Genomic DNA, 18,158 nt, shown 5'->3' with positions numbered 1-18,158 from the left:
TGGGGAGAGCTGGGCATGATAGTGCACACCTGTAATCCCAGCTGCTTGGGAGGCTGAGGCAGGAGGACAACAAGTTCAAAGCCAGCCTCAGCAATTTAGCAAGGCTCTAAGTAAATGAGCAAGATCTGCCTCCAAATAAAATATAAAATGGTCTGGGGATGTGGCTCAGGGGTTAAGCATCCCTAAGTTCAATCCCCAGTACCAAAAAAGAAAAAAAAAAAGTCTCTGGGGCTGGGACACAGAATGTCTTGGTATCAGCAAAGAAACAGAACCAAGTATAAATTTTAAGGCCAAAAATATAGTATCTAAATTTTTATATATATATATAGTTGTTGATGGACCTTTTTTTCATTTATTTATATGCGGTGCTGAGAATCAAACCCAGTGCCCAACACATGCCAGGCAAATGCTCTACCTGAGTCACAACTCCAGCTCCCAAGTATCTAAAATTTTTAAACTCAAAAGATGGGCTGAACAGCGGAACAGATATGACAGAATAAAGAATTGGTAAGCTTGAAAATAAAGCAATTTGGGGCTGGGGTTGTAGCTCAGTGGTAGAGCACTTGTCTAGCATGTGTGAGGCACTGGGTTCAATTCTCAGCACCATATATAAATGAAAAATAAAGGTACACTGACAACTAAAAAAAATTTTAAAAAAGAAAAGAAAGCAATTATGTTGTCTAACCTGAATGACAGAGAAAATAGACACACACAAAAAAAAAAACAGAGCCTGTTCTGTGGGACTCTTAACGAAAGATCTAACATTTGTATCACTAAATTCCACCTGGAGAAGAGTGCACATCTCAAAAAGTACTTGAAAAAATAATGGCTGAAAATTTCCCAAACTTGGCAAAAGATGCGAACCTACAGGTTCAAGAAGTTGAGTGACCTCAAACAGGATTAAATCAACTAATCCAAATCAACACATGTCATAGCCAAACTTCTAAAATTAAGGAAAAAAATATTGAAAGCAGAAATAAATGACATATATTACCTGTAAGGAAAAAATAAAAATAAAAAAGAACATAAATAATAAAATGGTCAATCCAAGAAGACATAGCAATCCTAAATATGTGTGCACAAAACAACAGGCTATAAAATACATGAAGCAAAAATTGATCGAGTTGAAAGAAGAAACTGACAAATGCACCATTATAGTTGGAGACTTCAACATTTCTCTCTCAACAATTGATAGAACATCTAGAAATGCAGCAAGGATATAGAAGATTTCCATAACACCATCAAATGACAGAATCCAGTTGACATTTATGGAACACTGTACCCAACATTATCAAGAAGATCCCAAGCCAGGTGAGGTGACACATGCCTGTAATCCAGCAGCTCTGGAGGCTGAGGCAGGAGGATCATGAGTTCAAAGCCACCGTCAGCAAAAAACGAGGCACTAAGCAACTCAGTGAGACCCTGTCTCTAAATAAAATACAAACTAAGGCTCTGTGCCCCTGAGTTCAATCAAAAAAGAGAATCTCAAATTGGAGGCCAATTTCAGCAACTTAGTGAGAACATATCTCAAAATAAATAAATAAAAAGGGCTGGGCATGTAGCTTAGTGATAAAGAATCTCTGGGTTTAATCCCATGTACCAAAAAAAGAAAGAAAAAAAATAAAAAGAAAGAACTATAGACCAATATCCCTCATGAATATAAATAAAATATCTTTAAGAAAATACTAGCAATATTAACAAATAGAGTTCATATATATTCACATACATTTATACTGCATAACAACATTTCAATCAACAACAGACTACATAAACAATAGTGATCCTATAAGATTATATTGCCTAGTGACATCGTGACCATCTTAGTTTGTCTGAGTACATGCTATTATGTTTGCACAAGAATGAAATTACCTAACAACACCTTTCTCAGAACGTATCCCTATTGTTAAGTAACACATGACTCCATGTGTGTACACATATATAATGATCCAGTGGGTTTATTTCAGAAATGAAAGGCTGGTTCAGTTTACAAAAGTCGATTAATATAATCCAAAATAATCCATCACATCAAGAGGCTAAGGAAAAAAAATCATATCAATTGACACAGAAAGTGCCCTTGACAAAACTCAAAATTCACTCATGAGGGCTAGGGTTGTGGTTCAGTAGTAGAACACTTGCCTAGAATGTGCAAGGCACAAGGTTTGATCATCCGCACCATATAAAAACTAAATAAAATAAAAGTATTGGGTCCATCTACAAAAACTGTTTTTTTTTAATTCATTCATGATAAAAACTCTTTAAAAATCGAGAACAAAGGGGAATTTGCTCAATTTGATACAGCACATCTATGAAAAACCAATAGCTAACATCATATTTAGTGGTGAAAGATAGTGCATCCCCTCCCCCCTACACACACACCAGGTGATTAAAGCAACAAAGATTTATTTCTTTCTCATGTTGCATGACCATTGCATGTCAACTGGGTAAGTGGGGTGAGGTGCAGGATTGTGGTTTCTTTGTTTTGTGGCTTCTGCACTGAGGAATCCTGCAAAGGGAGGCTCCATCTCCATGCTTCCTCCATTGCCAAGGCAGGAAAGGTTCCACCTGGAAGGTATGCATGTTAATTCCCAAGTCAGCTTTTCTGCCAAGATCAGAAAACAGGGCAAGGATGTCCCTTCTTACCATGGCCATTCAACATAGTACTGGAAAAACTGGCCAGCACAAAAAGTCAAGAAAAGGAAATAAAACATACAGATTTGAAAGGAGAGAATAAAACTGCCCTCTCTTTGCAGATCACATGATTGTCTGTGTAGAAAATCTCAAGGAATCTACCAAAAAATAAATAAATAAATATAGAACTACTAAGTGAGTTTAGCAAGGTTGAAAGATACAAGATCAACAAATAAAAATTTAGTGAGTGTTTGTGCGTGTGTGTGTTGTGTGTGTGTGTGTGTATATATATATATATATATATATATATATATATTTTTTTTTTTTTTGAGATGAGGTTCCCACTAGGTTGCTCAGGCTGATCTCAGATTTGTAGACTCAAGTGATCTTTCTGCCTCAACCTCCTGAATAGCTGGTTTTCCAGGCATGTGCCACGATGCCTAGTTTAAAATTAATTTTATTTTTATACACTAGCAATGGAACACATGAGAAACAAAATTTGAAATACAATACTATTTGCAATTGCTCAAAATAAATATGTAAGTGTAAATTTGACAAAACATGTACAGGCCTTACATACTGAAAACTATAAAATACTGATTAAAGAAGAAATTGCAGGGGTTGGGGTTCTGGCTCAGTGGTAGAGCGCTTGCTTAGCAAGCATGAGGCACTGGGTTCGATTCTCAGCACCACATACAAATAAATAAAAAATAAAGGTCCATCAACAACTTTAAAAAATTAAAAATAAAAAGAAGAAATTACAGAAAATCTAAACAACTGGAGAGTCATAAATATTCATGGATTGGAAGACTTACCATAGTAGAGAAATCAATTCTTCTCCAATTGATAGACAGGTTTAACACAATTCCTATCAAAATCCCAACAAGACTTTTTGGATAGATAAGATTATTCTAAAATTTATATGGAAAGGAATTAACATGATGAGAAAGAATAATAAAGTGGGAGGAAAAACTAATCAATATTAAGTCCTAATAATATAGCCATTGTCATTGAAATGGTGAGTCACTGGTGGAAGAATAGACTTGTGGATCAATGACACAGAATAGAAAATCCAGAAACGGGTCTATGCAAGCACAGCCTCCTGATCTCTGACAGGGGAGCAAAAGCAATTCAGTGGAGGGAGGATCGTTCAGAGGCAAAAATACACACCTAGACCTAAATCTCATGTCTTACACAAAAAGGAATTTACAATGGATTGTAGAGAAGTGTAAAACGTAAAACTATGAAACTTGGGGAGAAAACCTAGGAGAAAGTCATCAAGACCTTGGATTTGGTGAAGGGTTCTTAGACATGATCCCTACAATTAATTAATAAACCAAACTTCACTAAAATGAATAACTTTTTTTTTTTACAAAAATATTCTGTGGAAAAGATGAAAACACAAGCCATGAAGAAGAAAATATTTGTAAACCACGTATCTGACAAAAGACACATATCAGAAGGTATAAATAACTTCAAAACTCAACAGATTAAAAAAGAAGTGTGATTAGGGATGTGGCCCACTGATAGAGCATTTATCCAGCATGTGTGAGGCCTTTGGTTCAATCCCCAGCACCACAATAAAATAAAATAAAATAATCATAATCAAATTAGAAAATGGGAAAAAGACCTGAAGAGACATTTCATCAACAAGGATATTTGATGGCAAATAAGAACATAGAAAGATGCTCAACATCATGAGCCTTCAGGGAGATGCAAATTAAGACCATGATAAGATATATTACATAACTCCTAGAACTGCTCAAATAAAAAATGGTGACAATACCAAATGCTTAAGAGGATATAGAGAAACTGGATCTCTCAAACATTGCTAATGAAAATGTAAAATGGTAGAGCTACTCTGGAAAACAGTTTGATGGTTTCTTAAAAAAAACTAAATATACACTTAACCACACAACAATTGCACTTCTGGGCACTGATCCCAGAGAAATCAAGAGTTATGACCACACAAAAACCTGTTAACGATGGTTCACTGCAGCTTTATAATAGCAAAAAAAAAAAAAAAAAATGGAAACAACCAAAATGTCCTACAATAAATGAGCAGCTGAACAAACTGTGGTACATTCAGACCATAGATTATTACTCAAAAATGAAACTGTTGATACATGCAACAACCCAGATGGATTTCAAGGGTATGGTTCTGAAAGAGAGAAAACATTGCAAAATGTCATATACTGTATTCTTCCATTTATATAACATCGTCAAAATGAAAAAAAAAAAATGTAGAGAATACTTTAGTGGTTGCCAGGGGTTAGAGATGGTAGGGAGAGGTGGATGTGACAAGGGTATCTTAAAAGGGGTGGTAGTTACACAAGCTTATGTAAATGATAAAATAACAGAACCATGTACACACACACTGTATCAATGTCAGTTTCTAGTTTTGACACTGTGCTATATATCATAATCCAATTAGAAAATGGAAAAAGACATTTCATTAATGAAGATATAGAATAGCAAGTAAGCACATGGAAAGATGCTTATAATGGTTATAATTATGTAAGATGTAACCACTGAAAGAAACTGGGTGAGAGGGACATGGAATCTCTCCATATTACCTTTGCAACACTCTGTAAATCTCTAGTACTTCCAAATAAAAAGCTTTTTAAAAATCCTTATATGAGCCAGGCATGGTGGTGCACATCTGTAATCCTAGCAATTTAGGAAGTTGAGGCAGAAAGAAGGATTGCAAGTTCAAGGCCAGCCTTGGCAACTTAGAGAGACCTTGCCTCAAAATAAGATATAAAAAGGGCTGGAATGTAATTCATTGGCAGAACACTCCTGGGTTCAATCCTCAATAGGGGGAAAAATCATCATATAAAATCTAGAAGTTGAAGGATCCCATGAGAAGAAAAACTGATGGGGTCCCCTACCCCATCATTGTTCTCTCTATCCAGAACACAGATAGCCCCATGGGCTCATGACACCACAGAAATTAACCTGTGCCGGTCCTTGATAAGTCTTTACAGCAGGTTCTCCTGTGATCAACAAAGAACTAAGACCCAGGAAGAGGCAGCAACTTTCCCAGTGTCACATAGCTAGGTTATTGCTCAGAATGGGAACATGAATAATCATGACTTCTGTATGAAGATTGGAAGAGTTAGGGTATAGAGCAGTGGTACGTAGAATAAGAGCCACTAAAACAGTCAAGAACTTTGAGATGGAGGATTCAAGCCTTAGAAATAGATTGCATGGGGGTGGGGGGTAACTTCAGGAGGTGACCTTGGATAGGGTCATCCTTTTCATAATGATGGGGTACTGAAGAGAACTGGATTTTGGAGGACCATGAGCTCCATCTCAGAGCTGTTCAGTTTCAGGTCCTTTGAAGATACCTAGTCTTTCAGGAGACACAGGGTTTCTTGAATCTGCAGCTATCCGAGCAGAGAGAGCTCTGCTCCCTAGGGAAAAAATATATATATAAACTCCAAAGGATACCACCAGTGATCTACTTCTTCCAGCCACTCCTACCTGCCTAGAGTTACCACCCAGTTAATCCATATGACTGGATCAATGCGGTGACACGCAACTAAACCAGTCATGGTCACTCCAGGAGAATTGGGCTGGCACGAAATAATGACAGACAGACAGAGAAGTACCTTTTACTTTGTGTTCAGTGACGGGCCCTATGACCCAGCTCCCACCAAGGAGTCAAGACAGGCAAGAGAGAGAGGGAGCACACCTTGAACCCAGGTTTTATTAATGGGGGGAGCTAATCCATGGAACATTCTATCCAAAAAAGGGCAGAAAGGTAGGATTACAACAAAAAGATGGGTGTAATTCAATCCCATCGGGTGACGCTCACTCCCAGAGCTACACCTTTCTTATCCAAGCAGAGGTAAAGTACAGTTGCATTGCAGAGTGCAATACCAGTTCTGTACCTCTTACTCAGGACTTAAAGGTGTGTGCATAGCTCCTGAACAAGGTAGCTCCCCAACAGATCAATCCACTAATTAGGTTACAGCTCTCTTGATCTAATCATTTCACCTCTGAACATTTCTTTGTCTCACACATGAGCTTTGGGGGACACTTCATATCTGAACCATAATTAAGTGGTTTACAAAATTCCAAAGCAAATAATCAAATCAGAAAGAGGCAAAGAATTGTAAGGAGGTTGTTAAATTGATTCCTGCTGTCATATTAATGTATTGTAGATAGAAAATGAGAGTCAAAGCCATCTTCTAATAAATACACAATCAATATCAAGTGTAGGGGCTGGGGATGTGGCTCAAGCGGTAGCGCGCTCGCCTGGCATGCGTGCGGCCCGGGTTCGATCCTCAGCACCACATACCAACAAAGATGTTGTGTCCGCCAAGAACTAAAAAATAATAAATATTAAAAAATTCTCTCCCTCTCTCTCTCTCTCTCTCTCTCTCTCTCTCTCTCTCTCTCTCTCTCTCCTCTTTCACTCTCTCTTTAAAAAAAAAAAAAAAAATATCAAGTGTACAGTTCCCAGGTCAGCTTGGTGACTCTCCACAGCTTCCTACCTTTCTAGTGAGATTTCACCCCCCTCCTAGCCCTCCTTTATAGAAATTCTAGAGCTGTAGTTTCTCTTCTCACTTCTAGCAGGGAACCATGATTCAGGATTGGGCAAACTGGCATGAAAACTCTTGAGTTCATCCAAATCCTCTGCCTCTGAGTCCCAAGTTCACTTTTGCAGATTCATTTGCATGCAATTTGCATTGCTGTGCAAACCTGGCTTTCTCTTTAAAATGCTAGTGCTTCTCTTCATCTATGTCCCAAAGAAACATGGGCTATAGTGATAAAAATAATAATAATAATAAGAGCAGCCCCTAAATTTCTGCATTGATTCAAAATCCATTTATTGAGGATCCAAAATTCATTTGTGAGGCTGACTTTGAGAATTAAGTATATGTCTTGCTTTCCTGCCTCCATCTCCTAGCACAGAACATAAAGATGGAGAGGGGACAGACATACGCCCACCACACAATGCTCCCAGACTAGAAGCTGAACTGGTGGAACTGGCGGAACTAGAAGCTGAACTGGTGGAACTGAAGAATTAGGATCTTTGGCCTATGCGCTCAGCCAAAGATCCAGCAATCAAAACTCTCTGCCAGCTCAGTCGGAGTGACCTATTTACAAAGCATATGGCCAGATAATAAAGGTCCTTATAGGGCCACAATTTGGAACTGACATTGCCCCAGCTTCACGGCACAGAGGAGATCGATCACATGCTCACTTCCCTGCCAGGTAGATTTCAGGATTAAAAAAAAAAAAGGCAAACCCTCAATCTGGAGATGCCTTTTCATCATAGCACTTCTGCATCCACTCAACTTTGACACAGAAGTTTAGAGGCAGCCTTAAGGGTCTTGGGCCCTTGTTTCAGAGCATATAAAAATGAAGACAAAGCAGTTTCTTTAGTGATCTCATCCGCAGGAGATTTCCTCCCATTGGGTCTAATTAATCTGCACCAAGCCACAGTGAGCACCATAGCTGGCACCTGGAGCAAATTTATATTCACTCAGGAACAAATGCACTCCAGCCTGGCCATTGCTCCTCTGTACAGCCTCTTGCTGAGCATGATAGCCTTCAGCTGCTACTGGTGCTATTAGGCCTTCTCTGGAACCAAAACTCCCACAGGGCTCTTCCAGAGAGACTAACAACTCAAGCATCAGAATGGCAAGTTTCCAAAGGTGCGTGTGGCTCTGTGCAGGATGGAGGAGGCATGGCTGCATTATCCCTGTGGTCATCAACCTCCCACATGGTCACCACGATCCTTCCCTCCTAGTATTCATGACCTGGTATAGTTCCCTCCAACACTGGATACAGCAGGTCTGTGTAATCAGTAGGATATTACAGAGATGTGAGGCTTCTAAGGCTGTGTCACAAAAACCTTTGCAACTTCTGCATTGCTCTTGGATCACTTGCTCTGGAGGAAGCCAGTTGTCATGTCAAGCAGCCCTTTGGGGACATCCTCTTGGTGAAGAACTGAAGCATCCAGTCAGCACTTTTTTGCCCATGTGTGGGGGAGCCACCATGGAAACAGACCGAGCTCCATCAAAACTTCATGTGGACCAGCTCACTGCAGTTTTACAAAAGACATCCAAGAGGATCACCCAGCTGAGCAGCTCCTATATTTCTGACCCACAGAAACTGTGAAGATAAGAAATATTTTTTGTTGTTTTAAGTTTCTAAGTTTGGTGGTAATTTGTTACAAAGCAGTAGAAGATTAATGTGATGTGCTCTCATTTCTCTTGGGTAAACACCCAGGTCTACAATAGCTGGATCATAGATGATAAGCATATGTTTATAAAATGTTGCCAAAGAGTTTTCCAAAGTGGTTATACCATTTTATACTCCTACCTATACCATTGGCAAGTTCCAGTTGTTTTGTTCTAAGATTCACCTCACCAAAGGCAAATAACTGTCTTTGACAATAGGGTATGGGTATAAGGTACAGGACCCTGGTTTCACCCAGCTGCCATTCTCTCTTGACTCCACGGACCAACCACTAGGCCATGGCCAAACTGGAGTGAGTTTTTGATCCTTCCACAGTTCGGGGAAATACCTCCCAACTGCTCATATAAACGGCCTCGGAAATCATTCTGCACTTCAGAGTTGGCAAAGCCCTTTCCCATACGTGCCCAGAGTTCCTGAAGGACCCACCAGTCCATGTTCACAGATGAGTTTGCAGTAACAGGAAAAAGACACACTTTATAGGCTTTTTGCCTGTATCTCTGGACTACAGGTTCTCCCAAGCCCCTTGGTTTTTCCCAGTTATTTCTGGAAGTAGCTAGGGTATCTCAGATGAGCTTAGCCCAAGTCCCTTTCTAGAAAGACAAGTACTTAGAAGCCACATGGGGGCAGCACCTCACCATGGCCCCTGATAATTATCCTGAGTACCAGCATGTGGTCGGTCCCTCCTAAATTTCATCCATTCATCCCCCTGAAGTTATCATTTGTACGTGACCAGAATGCCAATAGGACTGTGGACAGTGAGGACAGGACTCAAGAGGGTTTACAGGAAAAGGAGGACACTATTGATAACTGGACTGGAGGACATTCCTGTTATAATCTGGCTAAGAAGTTGTCTGCATTTTGCCCATGTCCTGAGACTTTCTGTGGGGCTGATTTTAAAAGCAATAGACTTATTAATCTGGCAGAAGAAATTTCTAGGCAGAATAGCATTCAAGCGGTGGCATTGATAATGTTGGCAGCTCTTAGCCAAATGGATTGTAATAATCAGGAGCAGAAAGATTTGGAAAACGTGGACTTGAAAGGCCAGAGCAAAATGAGGGCTAAGGAAGTTGCAGTTGTTAAAGGCATTACCACCACTGAAGAAATGCTAAAGACTTTGCCTAGAGATAACAAGAAAGATGGCTTGAGGACATCTCAGGAGCTGGCAAGACCACGCTCACCTCAAGCTCAAAGGAGTAAAAGTGAAAATTCTCTGGAGAGGAGACCAGTGGGGCACTCTCTTGCACTAGGAAGTTTTTTCAACATGCTCAGATACCCAGGCACTCAGAGGCTGCAGCAGCCAGGGTACCTGGAGGGTTGGCTACTGCTGGAGATGGCAGCAGACCTTAGTATCAACCACGTGGTGCTAGATGTGCAGTATTACAGGATACTGGAGCTAGGGGGTCATGGAGACTTCCTCCTAGGTTTCAAAGGAAGGCCTGGGAAGTCAGGCAAAATGCCCCAGGCTCAGAATCCCTGTGGTCAGCCCTGGAGAGCACAGTGTGGAGATGTGAGGAGGAGAGCTGCAGTGGAGACCCTCAAGATTAAGAAATGAAAGTAATGTGGGACATCATCCTAGGAACGCTATAGGAATCAAGCAGAGACAAGCCAACAGAATAGCCACTTGGGGCAGGGCAACAAACAAGGCCACTTGGGACAGAACTACACAAGCCTTTTGGAGAGGACATCATGATGAGATGCTGGGCACAGAACTATAGGACTTCTTTGACTAGCTGGATTTGAGTCTTGCTTTGGTCCTTTGGTCCCATCCCTTCTTTCTATGCCCCTATTTTATATATTGGATACTTATAAATTGCTTTTAATTTTACAGGAGCTCACAATGCGAGATTGCCTTGGGCCTCAGAGAAGACTTTGGACTTGAACTTTGAGCGATCTTGGAATTGTTGAAACTATGGTGATTCTTGGGAATGGACTAAATAAATTTTGCATTGTCAGTTGAATGTGAGCCTTGGGGGGCCAGGGGCAGAATGTTATGGTTTGAATGTGAGGTGTCCCCCAAACTCACATGTGAGACAATGCGAGAGGGCTCAGAGGGGGAATGATTAGGTTGCAAGAGCCTTAAACCAATCCCTGATAGGTTTAATTGAGTGGTAACTGAAGGCTGGTAGGGTGTGGCTGGAGAAGGTGGACATTGGAGGTGTGGTTTGGGGTATATATTTTGTATCTGGCAAGTGGAGTCTCACTCTCTCTGCTTTCTGATCATCATATGAGCTGCTTCCCTCTGCTACACTCTTCCACCAAGATGTCCTGCCTCACATCAAGCCCTGAGGAAGGAGCCTGCTGTCTATGAACTGAGACCTCTGAAACCGTGAGGCCCTAAATAAACCTTTCCTATTTTACAGTTGTTTTGGTCGGGTCCTTTTATCATAGCAGCAAAAAAATCTGACTAAAACACTAGGCCACACTATGTTTGGGTATCCTGCAGAAATTGGGGAAGGACTCTTGTAGTAGATTCTGTGGGGGTTCCACCCAGATTCCCTCCCCTGGGCTAGTACATCCATCTGCTGCTGAAATGCAGCCCCGTTCTCCTGAGACTTGCCTTCAGCTGATGGGTGACCCCTGGGAGATTATACTTCAAGCTCTCCCAAGAACTGATTGATACAGAGGTACAGTGGGGACAGCTCTGTGATCCATTTATACCCCATAGTTTCCCTTGAGATCACACTGAAGTTAGAGCCCAGATGAGACCACATCCCTGCTGAGCATCTTGCCCTATCCTGGCCTGATTCATTCCCTCCCTTTATGCTCCTCTAAGAGCACTTCCTCAATAAATCACTTGTTCTAGAATCCCCATCTCAGCTTCTTACTCTAGGAAAGAAACCCTATCCTTCCTCCCAACTTTGTGTCCAGAGACCTGTCACAACTTTGCTTCAGCTTAAGAACTTTATGGAGATCTCATGAAATCTGCTCCTGCTTCTGCCTATAGTCTCTCTCTGTAAGATTCAAGAGCAGTTGTGGGATCAGGAGGGAATCTGAATACCCTTCCACTCTTCTCCATCCATTTCTCCTTACTCCCCTTCATCTCTCTCCAGGAGCCCACCCACTAGCCACCACAGGAATCCTTTGCCCTATGAAAAGCTGCCTTCCTTTGGGACCCCACCCATGGGACCCCACCATGTATGGGCATATCTTTGACTTTCAAAAAGCCTTGTTCCATCAGTACTATTAATTCAACAGTTTTTTCCTAGTAAAGAAGCAATTTACTACATGAAGTTACTACAGTTTACTACAATGAAACTTAAGCTCACTTGCATGAGCCCCTTCTAAAGTCCTACCAATTTATAATCATAGTTATTCTTCTGCTTGAAGGAGGATTCCAAATGACATTATCTCAGTCCCCACAAACCATAACTCTGTTCTTAGAGAAACCAAGGTTCTGAATGGTGAGGTGATTTGCCCAGGACACAGGCCTGGTGGCAACTGGGTAAGATTTAATCCAGATTTGCTGCCTCTTATCCTCCATCCTGCCATTGTCTCTGAAACTCCCCCAGGGCCACAGAGGCAGCCTCTAGGACCCATCCCTTGTCTTCCCTCAGTCCCCAGCATGCATCCTTCCTGGTTGCCACCATCAGCCTCCTACCTCCCACTCTGCTCTGGCATATCATTGTGGAAGCTTGTCAGGCCAAAGTGGTGCTTGAGCAAAGTTATATTTAAATCTCAAGATAGAAGTGAGTCTATGCACACTCTGTCAACTGGTATAGATATGCACAGAGCCTTATTAGAACCTGAAATCACCTCTCTCTATTTCTATGTCCCTTAGCTGATGATAAGCATTATAGAAGACTCTGTCCTGGGACACTGTAGAAGTTGGACTGTATATCAGAGAACTTTTGCTGTGTAACAAGCCTTTCTAAAATATGCTGGCCTACAACAACAACAATTTATTTATATCTCAGTTCTGGAGGTTAGCAGTCTGGGCTGAGCAATTTATCTGGCTAGACTCCTTCACAAAAATGCAATCAGTTGACAGGTTGACTGGGACCTGGAATCAACTGGCACATCTCGTCCCTGTTCCACATAGTCACTCATCCTCCAGAGGGTAGCCCAAGACTGTACACATGGTAGCTGGCAGAATTCTAAGATAGCAAGTAGATAGAATAAAGATGGATCTCTCCCACCTCAAGGTGGAGTTTTCCTGTGGACCGAATCTCCAACTCTTCCTTGGGGCTTCAGCCAGCCTATTCTGTAAATTTGGGGCTTACCAATTCTCCACAGTTGTGTGAGCCAATTCCTTAAAATAAATCCTTGTATATATGTCTACACATCCTGTTGGTTCTGTTTCTCTGGAGATCGCTGACTAATACACTAGCCTGGATTCAATGGGTGGGGAATAGATTCCACCTCCCGATGGGAGTGATGGCAAAGTCACATTGCAAAGGACAAGGGCATGGGAGGGGACTAATGCAACTGCCATAGATGGGTGTAGGAATGAAGTGAGAGAAAGCAAGGGTTGGAACCTGCAGCCTTTGGTGTCCACCATTCCACACTGAACTTCTCATGGGCTACTCAAGTGGAGTGTCTGGTCACACCCATCCCATGCTGAATTTCCAAGTCTTCTTGATCAGGGAAGGGAATCCACAGCTGGATTTGGGAGTGTCGCCCCCTGACTCCCCCCACACATATCCCCGTCCCAGACTAGGGGCTTTCTGTACTATTCTACCTATAGGATCTAATGGCCAATAGTCTTACAGTCTAATAGATTCCAACACATGTCCCCAAATGTAGTTGGCATAATGGCTGAGACATACTGAGCCCCCCCCCCCCCGCCCCATGACCCTAAGTGAACAAACACTTGAGTTGGCTCATACCTGATGCTGATCACACAGAGGCTTTAGTGTTGAGGCCTGGGATGTCTGCTTCCTGGCTCCAGGTCCCATGTAACCAGGACAAAGGGCAGGGGACTTGGATTTTCTCAGCCCACTTGCAGTCCTCCTGAGGGTCCTCCACACTGCCTCTGTCTCATTGTCTCCACTACTGCTCAGCAAACCCTCCCCCAACCACTTGACCAGTTGCCCCTCCTGGCTTCCAGCCCCACTTGGTCTTCTACAAACACTTCTCCCAGGCTCAGTGAGCCCCACATTGGCACTTGGCCTTGCCACAGGTGCATGTCCTTCAGGCTTCCCTTCCCCACCTGTTGGACTCTGAGTAGTTTCAGCAAGTAGAGAGTAGTCAGGAGAGAGGATGCAGCAGGCAGGCAGTGGGGGCACTTGGAGTCAGCCTATGAGACACCAAGGGCCAGAAGCCCCGACAGCATGCTGAAAACTAATAGGAGACACTCAAGGCTGTGAGCTTCAGCTCCCCCAATTCATCACAAACCCTCCAAATGATTGGGGACTGTCACTTTCCTTCTCAGTTTCCCCATGTCAAATGGAGATGAGAATGATCTAGAGCAGATTCCATAGGTGCCCTCCCATCTCCTTCAGGTCTTATCACTTCAGGGAGCTCTGGCTGCCTTCCATCTATGAGTCTGCAAGTCCATGCCTGAAAACTTTCTTTCCTGAACTACACTGAAAGCCACAAAGCAGACTGGAAGTGCCAAGGAATTAACACCCTTCAGAAGTGTTAATCTCAGCTCCATCGCTCCTGAGGCAGAAGAACTCTGAGGCTCATGTTCTACTCTGGTGTCCAGAGTTCCCTCCTCCATTTTGCTAAACGACTTGCACTCAAAGCCTCATCTCAGGGTTTACTTCTAGGGGATCCCAAACAAAGACACCATCCTAGCCCTGCCTATGACACAAGTAGCCTGTGATCAAGACAATGGCAGAGGCTAACTGCTGGTATCCAAGCCCAGGACTGTGTAAGGAATTTGCCAACCCTCATTTCTATTCTGGGCTCAAACCCCACAGGAATGTGTAAGAGGATGTTGGTGGGACTTTCCTTATTGTGCAGGAACAGAAGCCAAGGCCTTAGGACAGGACATACCAGGTATCCATATTCTAGAATGAATAATAAATGAGTCACAAACAGCTGGGCGTCCTGACTCCTCACTTGTTGAGAGTGTTGCAACCTGTTTCTCCATCCATTCTGCCTAAAGAGGGGACAAGGAAGGGGAAAGTGAGGATGAGGGAGTCCATTATCCAAAATGACAGAACTTCCCTCTGGTTCAGCAGGCAAGGGGAACAGTGTTCCCAGCTCATCAGAGGAATATACAATGTGTCAGTTTGCAAATCCCTACAGATCAGGCTTAGACCTTCTGTTCCAACCAGCTATTCTATGTCCTTTCTATTCTACATCTCAAACTCATCCCCTTCTCTCCACACAACCATCACCAGTTAGGTTCTTGTCATCTCCTGCCTAGAGTCTTCAGGAAAAACCTAAATAAACTCTCTAGCTTCACTTGCTCGTCGGGACTCAGTTTAGATATCCCTTTACCTAAGTCTAGGCCTGTTAGCCTTAGATCATGCTTAACTCCTCCTACTCTGCTTCATATGACAGAGACTGGCCCTGCAGGCTCTGGTATAATAGACTGAACCACAGGTGGCTTTGACCACTGGGTGGAAGATGAAAGGGCAGGAAGAAGGGAGATTGCAGGTTATTTCTTCCCAGGGTCTTTGATTACATTTGGGTCTTGTCCGTAGCTCCAAGCTCTCGGTAGGTTGAATCATCATAATTCCAGCTCTACTGGGTGACCTGAGTTCCTAACATCGTCTTTCCATAGGGCGGCAATAGCTTTTCGCTCTTGCTAATCTCTGTTAACCCTGATGGACTTCTCAGCTCGTCCATTACCTGGGTAACCATTCCCTGCATTTAATTACCTCTATTTAAACACTGGGTTTTGTTTTCCTGGTAGGACTCTGACTAATACACAATTCTTCCAAGCTTTTACTGACCCCAGGATTAGTTCAGTCCCCTGTTACTACTCAAATAGCATCCTTTCACTCATCACTTCAGTGAGTGATTAAATGTCTATGGTGTTTGAATCCAAGAGTCAACCATAACTAAATCCAGGTGCTTTGTAAATGAAGTTTTATTGGAACATAGTCACACCCATTCATTTACATGTATCGTCTCTGGCTGCTGTCAAAGACAAAGTTGAATAGCAGCAATAGAGACCCACATTTGGTCCTCAAAACCTCTGGTCCTTTTCAGAAAAAAAGTTTGCCATCCCTCGTTCTAAGTAGGCCCCTGTGCCTCAAAATGTAGTACCAGGATCAGCAGCACATTTCACCTGGAAGTTTATTAGATGCAGAGCTTCGTGCGCCACCCAGACTCGATGAAAATCACAATCTGCATTTTGACAAGGTCTCGGCTGATGCGTGTACACATTGAAGTTTGCGTTCAGTCTCAGGAAGTCACTCCCTTATCATAGGACTCATCCTACCCAAAACCTGTGATTGACTCATTAATCAGTTTTCTTACCAGAGAAAAGCTCAAGGGTCATTAGCATATTGGTCCCCATAGGAGTCCCAGCACCTGATAAGTTGTGTGGCCCAGAGAAGGTGAATGCAATGATCTCTAACAAATAGCTGAAGAAAACAGTAAGAGCTGAAGGTCGAGAGAGTTTCAGAAACAGCAGTTACCATATTTCACATATCAGATTGGCAAAGATCAACAAGTTTGTTAACATGCAATGTTGAGAAAGTAGGACAATTAACTCTTTCTGACACTGTTAGCAAAATCTCTTTGGAAATGTTGATTAGACATTATTCATCAAAATTATAAATGCACATGAATTTTTAAGTGCACATCAAAATTATAAATTATAGCCAGGGGGGCTGGGGATGTGGCTCAAGTGGTAGCGCGCTCGCCTGGCATGCGTGCAGCCCGGGTTTGATCCTCAGCACCACATACAAACAAAGATGTTGTATCCGCCGAAAACTAAAAAAATAAATAAATAAATAAATATTTAAAAAAATAAATTATAGCCAGGCATGGTGGGGCATACCAGTGATCCCAGAGGCTCAGGAGGCTGAGGCAGGAGGATTACAAGTTCAAAAACAACCTCAGCAATAGTGAGGCACTAAGCAACTCAGTGAGACCCTATCTCTAAATAAAATACAAAATAGGGCTGGAGATATGGCTTGGTGATTGAGTGCACCTGAGTTCAATCTCCAGTACCTCCCCCCAAAATTATAAATTATAAATGCACAGCAAAATTATAAATGCACATGCACTTTTTGACCCTGAATTTCCACTTGTAGGTGTTTATTTTTCTGATAAACTCACTCATGGGTAAAGAACAGACTGCTAAGGTATTTACTGCTCAAGAGTAAAATAATTGGCACAATCAAGTATTCATCTACAAGGAATTTTCCCAGTGAGTTATGTCTTCTAATAAAACTGCAACTTTTAGAAAGAAAGATTAGCTGCCATAGTGATGTGTGCCTATAGTTCCAGCTACTTAGGAGACTGAGACAGAAGCATCACTAAAACCCAGCAATTCACAACCAGCTTAGGCAACATAGCAAGCCACTTTCTCTTAAAAAATAAGGTAAAAAAGATATTATCCTATGTATATACATTATTATTCGACCTGTATAACTCTACATTATGTACAACCAGAAGAATGAGAAGTTATACTCCATTTATGTATGATGTGTCAAAATGCATTCTACTGTTATGTATAACTCATTAGAACAAATTTTAAAAATTTTAAAAAAATTTTAAAAAATAAATAAAAATTGAAATCAACAAAAAAGGTAAAAAAAGAAAGAAACAACTAAAAGAATCTCCAAGATATGTTAAAGTAAAAAACAAGAAACAGAAAAACACCTATACACAAAACCCTTCAACACTGACTGACTATGGGAAGGAACTCCTGGATTGCTGGGAACAGACTTTTCACTGTCTTCTCTTTGGTACCTTTTGCATTTTGTTATGTTTCTGACTACAAGTTTATTCAACACAATATAACCTCCTCCATTTACTCTGGTGGCAGACCTCACCCATGACAAAGCCACCTCTAAACTGGAATCCAGTTGCTGACCCAGCTCAGGCTCAGCTTTCTTGTGGGCTTTCTTTTGGCTTCCCCTCTTTGAGTCTTGGAGATTTCTTACTCTCTAACGAGAAACCCTAGGGATACTGAAGACCTTCACTGATAAGCTGCCAATATAAATGTCATAGGCAAACTGTTTTTTCACATAGCCTTGAGACTTGAGAGACTGCATGACCTTCATGACATGAATGTTGGGCCTGTTCTTACTTGCTAGCTCCCATTGCTTAGGCATATGGACTTCCTTCTTGATCACCATTACTCTTTCCTTAAAAATGAGTGTATAAATGGCAGCTTAGTTCTTTGGGAGATATCAACATATGGCAGCTGCAGGGTCCAAGACTGAGTCATAAAAAGAAGGAGC

This window comes from Spermophilus citellus (assembly GCF_964194105.1).
Source record: "Spermophilus citellus genome assembly, chromosome: 4".
Lineage (NCBI taxonomy): Eukaryota > Metazoa > Chordata > Mammalia > Rodentia > Sciuridae > Spermophilus > Spermophilus citellus.
Note: the sequence above shows the minus strand (reverse complement) of the source record.